Source organism: Ictalurus furcatus, chromosome 28, assembly GCF_023375685.1.
Source record: "Ictalurus furcatus strain D&B chromosome 28, Billie_1.0, whole genome shotgun sequence".
Taxonomy (NCBI): Eukaryota; Metazoa; Chordata; class Actinopteri; order Siluriformes; family Ictaluridae; genus Ictalurus; species Ictalurus furcatus.
The window spans coordinates 3,739,862-3,750,214 of NC_071282.1; the positions used below are offsets into that span (position 1 = coordinate 3,739,862).

Sequence of the window (10,353 nt, forward strand, 5' to 3'; positions counted from 1 at the left end):
TATGACCTACATGGAGAATCCAGACAAGAATAAAAAAGTAAGACATTCAAATACATATTACAGATATGAAGCAGGTTAGCAGTGTTATGGACAGAATGTTTTTGATGGACTACAACCACAGACATGAAACGACCTGTAGGAATAGACGAAAATTCAAACGAAGACCTAATGCTGCATTTTAATATGTTTTTCTGTGCTCACGATTTTATTTTTCCAGGGTAAGGTTGACATTTGCATGAATTTGCCCTGCAGCTTTTCCAATTTCCTTGCATAGTTCCATGCATAGGGCAACTGTGCAGAACTGAAACTGTTACAAGCAGTTAAATCAGCTTTTAAGCCCCTTTGCACAAAAAGAATGGGAAATTAAAAACAGGAGAACTGAAAGTTTCCCAGGGAAGTTTTTCAGTTGAAGAATGTTCTGAACAAATTCATTTTGATCTGCAAGACCAATTGCAGATTCCCATGTGGTTCCCAGCTCCTGCTAATGGCTCTAGTTATACAGACCTGCAGTTAAACATGACAAGAAATAATTAGCTCTTAAGATGCATTCATGATATAACATAAAACATATCAGAAAATTATACTGTAAATATCCAGCATCTCTGACTATGTCACATATAAATACCAAGGTATAAAATGTTAAATTATGCAATATTATAACAAAAATGTTTGCTTGCATGGACACATGATTCACATGATTACTTTTCTTTTCAATTTGATCATTTGCAATAAAAAGTAGCTGGTAGTCATTTTCATCATAGTATAGAAGTAAAAATGTTACTATTTACAAAACCAGCTGACAGACTGAAAAAGAAACACATATGTATATATCACAGTGCTGTTCAATTCTCATTTATGATTGGACAGAAGTTGATGCATTTTCTGTAACAGTAGCTCTCACAATAGTTCCAAATGCAAGTTTGAGATTAACACGCTCGTTCGAATACATTGTATCGAATATTTATTTCTAAAGCTCTATATAGTTTCTATTACAGCTCATTCACAGGTACTTATATAGACAATGTATATAATCTAACACTAATAATAGAAGGATTAAATAATGTGTTGATACTCTACAATTATAATCGTATGGTTTTCAAATTTTCTGTGAGGAGATGTTTATTTAACAGTTATGATAGGAGTTTCCAGTGTCAGTGCTTCATAATGTCCAGTAGGATTTTTTTCACCATGGGAAAGTCTCTCCACTGGAGGTTCAATTTTGTTGTTTTTTTTCTTATTACCTTCAAGAGAGAGAGATTCTGGTGAGGAAGGGATTGTTTGTAGCTGCTGTAAAGCAAATAATAACTTCTTCAGCAGGTGTTCCACAATGAAAAATGAAGCTACAAAACTTACTTATTGTGCACATTAATACAGCAATTACTTATGGTTCATACGTGTTAATTACAGAGCTTGTGTTATGTAATGTAATGAAATTCTTCTTTTTAACCCAACGTGGCTCAGAGCATGTGGAACTATTGTGCTTCATTGATTGCAATATACTTCTGTATATTCAAGCGATCTCCAACTGTTTGCCAGCCATTAGGGAAAGCATGGAGCAGATGCTTTTTGGAGAGAAGCGTTGGAGGAGGACTCTAACAAACCTCCGATGAGTTCATTAGGGCCATGTGTCAGTGCCGTCTCCTAACAACCGATGGTGTCCCTGGCCCGCCTCTGCCTGCTTCTGATATAGAGTGAACCAGCTGGGGTGGCAATCCCAGAAAGACTTCCCATGGCACAGAAATACAGAGGCAGCCTCAGTCAGCGCGGTGTGTGATGTAGTACCCTAGGAAATTCTGTATTGACTTATCTCTCCTCTAATCAGATGTTGTCTATGAACTAAGAGTTAATGGTATACACTGATAGTATGGTAACCATAAAACCCAATATCACAAACCCAAAATAGTTGTTATTTATAAGGTAGGCTTGTGCAATATAACTATATTACTGACATTTAATTACACTACATGGCAGTAGTCACCCAAGTATGATTAGGATATGAGAAATTAGCAGTGGACAAAATGTGTATATTCGAAATATCACAGTATCGCAATACATCATGGTATAACATGATTTTAAAGTGACTATATTTATTATCTTAACATTTATACTGACCTTTAAATTCCAAGCAAATCACTCCCAAACTTAATGAACACTGCTTCATCATTAGTTATAAAATGACAATAAATAAATAGCAAGGTTAACGCTCTGTAATCAATCCAAATCTGTTCCAGTTTTCTCTCTCAAGAACTTAATAAGACAAAAAAAAAACACCGCTCATCATAAATAAGAAACTGTAAAGTTTTCTGTCCTAAAAAAAAAAAAAAACTGTCCCAAACTGACACTGGAGACTCCTTCCATAAATGCTAAATAAACGTCTCCTTTCACATGCACAATCTTTGTTAAATAATCATTTTTAAAATCCTTTTATTATTAGTCTTAGATACCGTGTAGTGTCCGCTATACATTTCCCTGTGGATGAGCTGTTACTATGGAAACAATAACATTTTAGAATGAGTGCATTAATATAAACCTGTGATTCAAATTGCAGCCAGCGTTAGTGTTAGAGCTGCTGTTATAACACTTTCTGACCAATCATGATGAATTCATAGTGCTGTGGTGTAAGTATTGATATTTCAGATATTAGCAAGTGTACGCAACACACCAAAGTTCTAAATCAACGCTTGACATACTCTGGATTAATAGCAGTACGCTGCTGTTCTACACCTTGTTCACCCACTTGTCTATCGCGTGTCATGCTGGCACTGAATTGCGCATAAGGATACATTCGATTGCATGGTCAGAAGGAAAGAAGTACTGGACCACGATTATTCATAAAGAAATGAAAATAGCTGAATTAATCAGCAGCTTCAAACAAAAGGTTTGTAAGACAGATATTGTTCTTCATCACAACTGTGTTTCTGAAAGGTCACTAACAAAAGTGATTACAGCATGGAGAATGAGCAGCAGGCCAAAAACAAATTGCCTCTGGCCACACACATTTTGCGCTGTAATTAAACTCTAGCCCTAACTAGTAACCCTGTTATACAATACACCATAAAACCAAATAAACTCTGCACAAGAATTCTTAGACAAAAGCTGTGCTCGTATAGCGACTCTAATCCATCGCAATCACTTACACAACCATTAGATGAGTCTCAATTAAACCAGAAGACGTATAAACCATTCTTCAGTAGAGGGAGCATTTAGTAAAGCATTCATATTCGGGAGACAGTATTTATTTACGCATATGATTACGATCAGAAATTAGTCATGGCCCAAAGCCATGCCATTTCTGCAGCAGCTGTAAGACAGACTCACACAGTGAGCCAGTGAGGCAAGAAGAAAGTGAAAATAACAGCAGAGATAAAAAGACGTATTGGGTTATAGGCATTAAAATCTGCCCTGTTCTGTGTAGGCTGGGTAAAGTACCGGCCAACTGCTGAGCTACAGGGAGCAACTGAAGGGCATGTGGTGTAAAATTAATGCAAATTAATGTTTGGGGAGTTTTTGCACACAAAAGTGCTTCACTTCATGTTTGTAAAACATGAGTGGAGTGTTGCCCTGTTCACGTGTCAGGTCAAATGCGCAATGTTCAGCAGGAATTAAAAGTCACTTGCAGTTTTCACACCTATTTGTCCGAACTGAAAGAATACCAGTCAAACGCGTTGATTCATTGGGCAAAAAGGGAAAGAATGTTTTACCAAGCATGTATACAAATCACAAAGTCACCACAATCTATACAAAGTCTGGACTCAGTACATTACAGGCTAATTATATAAATAACTAGTTTAAAACATTTTGTGTATCGCATACAGGGTTTGTTTAATCTTTTTGTTTGTCAGTCCAAATCACCACAGCACATGGCATTTCCTAAGCACTACAGTGCTATGTTCTGGATCTGGCTCAGTTTGTGCCTTGCAGCTCAGATTTACTGCTCACATCTCCCAAAATGCTGCAACCCGAAATACCCAGTTTGGTTTACCTGCATTTGGGTCAATTCGGAGTCAAATCGTTTTCTCACTGAGTTCAATCGGAAGCATGTTTTATTATCTGATCAGCACCTAAAAGTGATTACTATGTTCTCATCTGCCTATTACACCACACAAACAAATAAATAAATGTCATGTTTTATAGAAAGTTCAGGTGCTGATGAGCTTTCCAACAGAGAAGCATTAAAAAAATTAACCCTCTGGCATAATGTATCATAATAAATAAAACTCAATAAACATTACTTGTAACTGTTTTCAAATAACTCACAACAACCATCACAACTGCCTCATCTGGTCACAAGGGTGTGTATATTCCCATCAGTCATTTCAGGCTGTGATTTTTAAAATGGCATTCCATCACATCTCAGCAGACAGACAGTCTCTCTTTTGTTGGTGTAAATATTAAATATTGCTGTCATCGCTCTCCATTTGGCGCAGAAGTGTGAAACGCTTGGCTGGAGGGTGCAGCGGAAATATGGCCATCATTGCCATTCCAGCTACACCTGTCAAGAGCTGATGGACCTGCTATCATCAGAGGAAAATCATCGGTCACGGAGGAAAATTGGATGTGAGCCACAGGATGACAGAAATCGAAAAAGGTCAAATAAGTATGACTGGTTTGAAAAGCTCCAACCATTGAAGCTGTGAATGAGGTGTTAAATGTGTTAATCGGCACTTTTCTGGTTGACATTTAAGTTTTGTGCTTGCGCATGTTTTAGCATATAAATGTAGCTGTATTCAGTTAACCCATGTTCAATCCAACATGAAGATTCCGGGTCACGGTGGACGATAATCCGTCTTTAAACAATTCCTATTACGCATTCATGAGGACTGCATGAAGATTCAGATTGGTAGACTTCACTCAACTCACCCCAAACACTGCCATCTTTAAAACCTTCTTCTTCGGCAGACCATCGTACATCGATGTTGAGTGTGTAGTTGAGTTCATTTTGGGCAGGCTCGTTTATGGGCCACAAGGCCCATATTGGATCAACAGTACCACCCGCAATGGTTACATCTGTGAAATGACTGGTCTGGCATGGAACGTCTACGTCCGTGGGCTTTAAAATACTCTATCTGCCATTTTTCTTGAATCGCTGGGATTGACTTTTCCACAACGCTGCGCCATTTGTTTCAGTCCAGAGCATCTTTCTCCTAGGTGTTGATGTCCATGACAGTGTTCTTCATATGGCGTTTTAACACATCTTTATATCGGAGTTTCTGTCCGTCTTGCTTCCTCTTTCCTATGCACAACTTTCCATAGAAGATGGCTTTCGGCATACGTTCATTGTTCATTCTCATGACATGGCCAATACATCACAGCTGAGCAGCTGTGAAGAGGGACTCTGCACTAACTGCCCCAGCACGTTTGAGCACCTCCACATCCAATACCTTATCTTTCCACTGGATGGGCAGTATTTACCTTCTATCGACAGGCGAGAGATTCCCCTGTGGTTTCCACACTCACTTCAGTCGCCTTTCTTCTTGTAGATGCTAACAATCAATGCATCTTTGAAATCCTGCGGAAGATATTGATTTTGCCAAAATGCATTGTATAAGTCCAACAGCTTAGACTTCAGAGTGGGACCACCTTGTTTCAACACATCTGATGGAATGCCATCCTGCCCGGGTGCTTTGCCACTTCTGGTAAACTTCAGAGCTAAATCTAATGTCCACATATCTCTTCTCTGATTGGTCTAGTTGAGAGCCTTCCACATGAACTTGGATCAGCTGTGCCTCGCTGGTTTAGGAGATTGTAGAAATACTCCTTCCAGCGTTCAGTGATGTTTTTCATGTCGGTGCACAGCTTGCTTCCATCTGATTTCACTGGGGCCACCGTGTTGCTTCTTGCTACATAAATAGCTTTCAGTCCTGAAAATAGCCCATGGGAGTCATTCATATCTGCTAAAGATTGCAGTTCATCTGCTTTTCTGCTCCACCAGTTATTCTTTATTATCCGTATTTCCCTCTGAACTTTCGCTTTTACGGCCTTAAATTTCGCTTTGCTTCTTTCAGTATTCTCTTTCAGGTCATGTATGTACAGCTTTTGCTTCTCATCAAGCAGTTGTTGGATTGGCTCAGCCTGCTCTTGAAACCAGTCAGGAGTGGCCAAGTACCTCACTAGCAGTGAAATAAATGGTATCCCTGAGCTGCTTCCAGCGCTCTTCAATGTTTGTCATGTCAATGCGTGGGTCTTTGTCATCCTGAAGAGCTGATGTTATTGCTGTGACCAGTCTCCTTCTATGCTCCACACTGTCTAACATGGCGACATCCATTTTCTTGGGTGCCACACTAGGGGTTTTTCACCTTGTCAGTAGCTGTTTCAACCTGAGTTTAGATCGCACTATGTAGTGATCAGTCGAGCACTCAGCCCCATACATTGCTTTAGCTGACAGACACTCTGTCATGTCTGTCCTCCGAGTTACAACATCGTCAAGCAAATGGAAATGCTTTGACCTTGGATGCATTCAGGTGAAATAGTTCTTCTCAGGTTGATAGAAGAAAGTGTTTGTAATATATAGATCCCTCTGAGCACAAAAGTTCAACAGAAGCTCACCATTTCGTGCCTTGCCCAAATTTGCCTATGACACCTTCATAAGTGGTATAGTCCTTAAAAAACCCTGGCATTGACTCTCCCAGGATGAGACACTTGTCTGACTTTGGGATATTATCAGCCACTTCGGCCAGCTCATGACAGAAGGGCTCCTTGACTTCATCTGGGTACCCCATGGTTGGTGCATACATGTTAATCAGACTTATGAAACGCTCTTTCATCCGATTGGGATGCGTAGCTGCATGAGCCTTTCAGATATCCCAATTGGAAGTGTTGATAGTGTGCTTACTATTTTGTCGGACAGAGCAAAAGCCACACCTGCATCTCTCTTTCCATTGCTTTTCCCAATACAAAAGAAAGTATGGGTATTTTCTTGAACCTGGCCTTCTCCTTCAATCCTTGTCTCCTGCAAGGCAGCAATATCAATGCTGTATCAGGCCAACTCCTTGGCTATCAGAGCTGTTCTCCTTTGTCTCAAGTCATTGTCCAGCATTGTCCGAACATTCCATGTACCGACAGTCAGTTTCATCTTTAAAACCATAAATATAGAAACAGAGAGAGGGGAGAGAGACAAAGCGAAAGAGAAAGATAGAGAGAGACAGAGATGGGGAAATGTAAAGAGAGCGTGAGGGAGCGAGAGAGACAGAAAGACAGACACAAAGAAAGACAGAGAGAGAGATACAGATTGGTAGAGAGATAAAAAAGACATAGAGAGAGGAAAGCGACAGAGACACAGAGAGAACGACAATGACAGAGAGAGAGAGAGAGGACAGGAATGTAGGAATAAATCCACAATATGGTATAATGAAAGAAACCTCCTACAAGTCCCTCTCACACATACACAGACACAGACATACTGTATATACACTCAGTTAACAGTTCATAATGTACACCTACAGTACAGTATCCACCTACCACAGTGCAACTGACTGTAGCCCATCTGTTTGTTATGCGTAATTTTTCAACCATTCCTGTTCATTACTGGAGAGAGACCACCACTGCACCACCGCACCACCGCCGCACCTCCGCTGAGCATATATTATTTGGGCAGTGGCTCATTCTCAGCACAGCTCTGACAATGACACGTTGATGTCATGTTAGTGGGTGTTGAGGGGGCACTTGTGTCACGGCCATCAACTATACACTGGGGGTTTTAAACATCTCACTGTCACTACTGGATTGAGAAATAGTCCATCAGCCAAAAATATCCAGTCAACAGCAGAGCTGCAGTGTGCGGAAGGACAGAGATGATGATGAAGAACTACAGGATGATGGACACTAAAAATGAGCTGTAGTGTGCACCAACAAGTCAACAAGAATGGTTATTATTATTATTATTATTATTATTATTATTATTATTATTATTATTATTACTACTACTACTACTACAACTACTACTATTATTGTCAGTGAATTTGCTTTTGTTCTCTATAGTCTGTTACATAGTTTAAACTCTCAATCTTATATATCCTCAACACAACAATGTAATAAGAGATAAGCGATACAGAGGCAGAGTGATCCACTGAAGAGAGAAGAGGGGGGGGGAGAGATAGAGGGAGAGAGCGGGATATACTGTAGATAGACAAAAATTCATATTGATGTTGCTCTATGATAGTGATATTTTTCACATTATTACACCTCCATGTTTATTTTTTCTGACTCCTGAATGTCATGTCTGGCAATATAGTACAAAATACAGACCTGCCAAAAAAAAACCACACACACACACAGAGTAAGAGGGAGGAAAAAGCTGGCAAGAAATGTGTGAAAAGTGTGAAAATGAAAACTTTTACATTGCATCAACTCAGCACAACATGATGATGATCTATAGTTTATCACAGACAATAATGATAACATGTAGCCAGCAGACAAAATAATGAAGTGCACCTGGATCTGGAGACAAAACATCTAGGAAGAACATACTATCAGCGTGTCACGTTATAACTCGGAGAGCAATAAATAAATAAATAAATAAGCAAACACATCAAATAACATTTTGACCGAGCCACGCAAAAACCCCACGATCACCCACATCAAAGACCCTGCATGTGAAGAGGGCAGGTAAATATCTCGTTCACACACAGCTACCAAATAATGATGTAGCTACCAATTCGAGTTCAATGCACCATTGCTCCAATGGTTACCAACAACCCATACACAACCTTTACACCTATGGAACATGAATAATAAAGAATAAACTTAACCTATAAATTAAAATTAAGGCTATTTTTGTAAACCCTTAAAATCTAAATGTATGCAAAAAAATTTACGATAAAACCAATGATAAAAAATGTTTAATATATAAGTTAAATGTCAAGATATATATATATATATATATATATATATATATATATATATATATATATACATATATGGGAAAAACTAAATACATTTAAATTTAATATCAGACAATTTCACAAACAAATATAGAAATAAAAACACAATTTAAAACACTGCTATAAATATGCCCATCAGAGGAATACAGTTATTTAATAATTTTTTTAATAGTTTTTTTTTTTAACTCACCTAGCTGGAGCTCAAACACGCTGAGGCTCGCGGCTCTCTTAGTCTCTGCCTGTCTGTCTGTCTCTCTCTCTCTCTCTCTCTCAGCCTGTGTGTGCTATATTGACATTACAAACACTGACAGAACACTTTTATAATGTAAATTATTTACCTTCAAGCCATATGATTTGTCGTATGCCGAGTTCCTGTCCGGAGAGTCCCGGGTTTACAGTCCTGTCGTTTACATTCGCTGTTGCTAAACGTCCAGAGTCCTTAATTCCCACCGCCCCGTGCTGTCCATTCTCATTCTCACAAGCGGTAATAACTGTTTCCTGCAGCACTCACAACGCTATGGTCTGAAAAAAAAAAAAAAACGATAAAACAATACCTTGTTCCTGACACAAGCTGTAACGCGATGTGAACTCACTCTGCCTCAGCCGCCTCTCAACTTCTGACTGAAACTAGTGGCGCGAAAATAACAGCCGCGCGCCTCGTTCCGCGCGCTCAAATACTGAAGCAGCTCTCGCGCAACAGCAAAGGGGCGTGGCTTTGAAATCCTCCTCACAACTCCACTAAAAGATAACTGAATATAGCCTACATTTAGTAATCTAAACATCTCAAAAGTCATATATGTTGTTCGGATATTAAACTAGTAATTAGCCGAAATCTCAGTTGAACACTGCAATATTTTAGTCAGAATGAGAATTTTGTTGTTGTTGGGTGTTTTTTTTTTGTACTATTTTTTTTTTCTTTCCACAAATCACAAATCACAAATCACAAAAAAAAAACCTACCTATAGGTAGTCCAGGTTCTTAGACAAGGGGTGCGATTAATTAAAGAAAAACTAGTGAATTAAATCAATTAAATATTCATCTTTATACGTAACATGTCTTCTTCGAGATTTATTTTGTGAAATTGTTTTGTAGTGTAAACTTTTATTATCATGTTAGTCTGTTTTCAATTTTTATCCAAATTGTTGTCATTTCGATGTGGTGATGGTGTCGCAGCTACATGCAGATGGCGGTGCCAATGCGATTTAGGTCTCACTTTGTCTCTACCCAAACCAGATGATGCAGCAGCGCTTTAATTCTTTATAATGTCCAGCTCTCTCACTTCCTAATCTGTACACTCTGCTCAGCGTCCAAAGCTTCAACTTCAGTGCTAATACTGTCACGTTGTATCAGCAAATAACTTCTGACAGGACATTACAAAAATACAGCACCAAACAACAACTTGCACCAGAATCACTAGGCACATCACAAATAATGTTGTATAAACGTATTTAATGTTTTTCATGGTGGGGGTATA

At 38.9% G+C, this 10,353-nt stretch overlaps 1 protein-coding gene across 1 annotated transcript in view; it reads right to left on the reverse strand.

Annotated features, from left to right (window-relative positions):
* The window catches only part of drd2b (dopamine receptor D2b), a 42,507-nt gene extending 32,826 nt beyond the window's left edge, over window positions 1–9,681 (reverse strand). The window contains exon 1 of the mRNA XM_053618327.1: window positions 9,218–9,681. The gene's annotated coding sequence lies outside the window, so the exon portion shown is untranslated. The remainder of the gene's footprint in view (window positions 1–9,217) is intronic.
* Window positions 9,682–10,353: the final 672 nt, after the last annotated feature.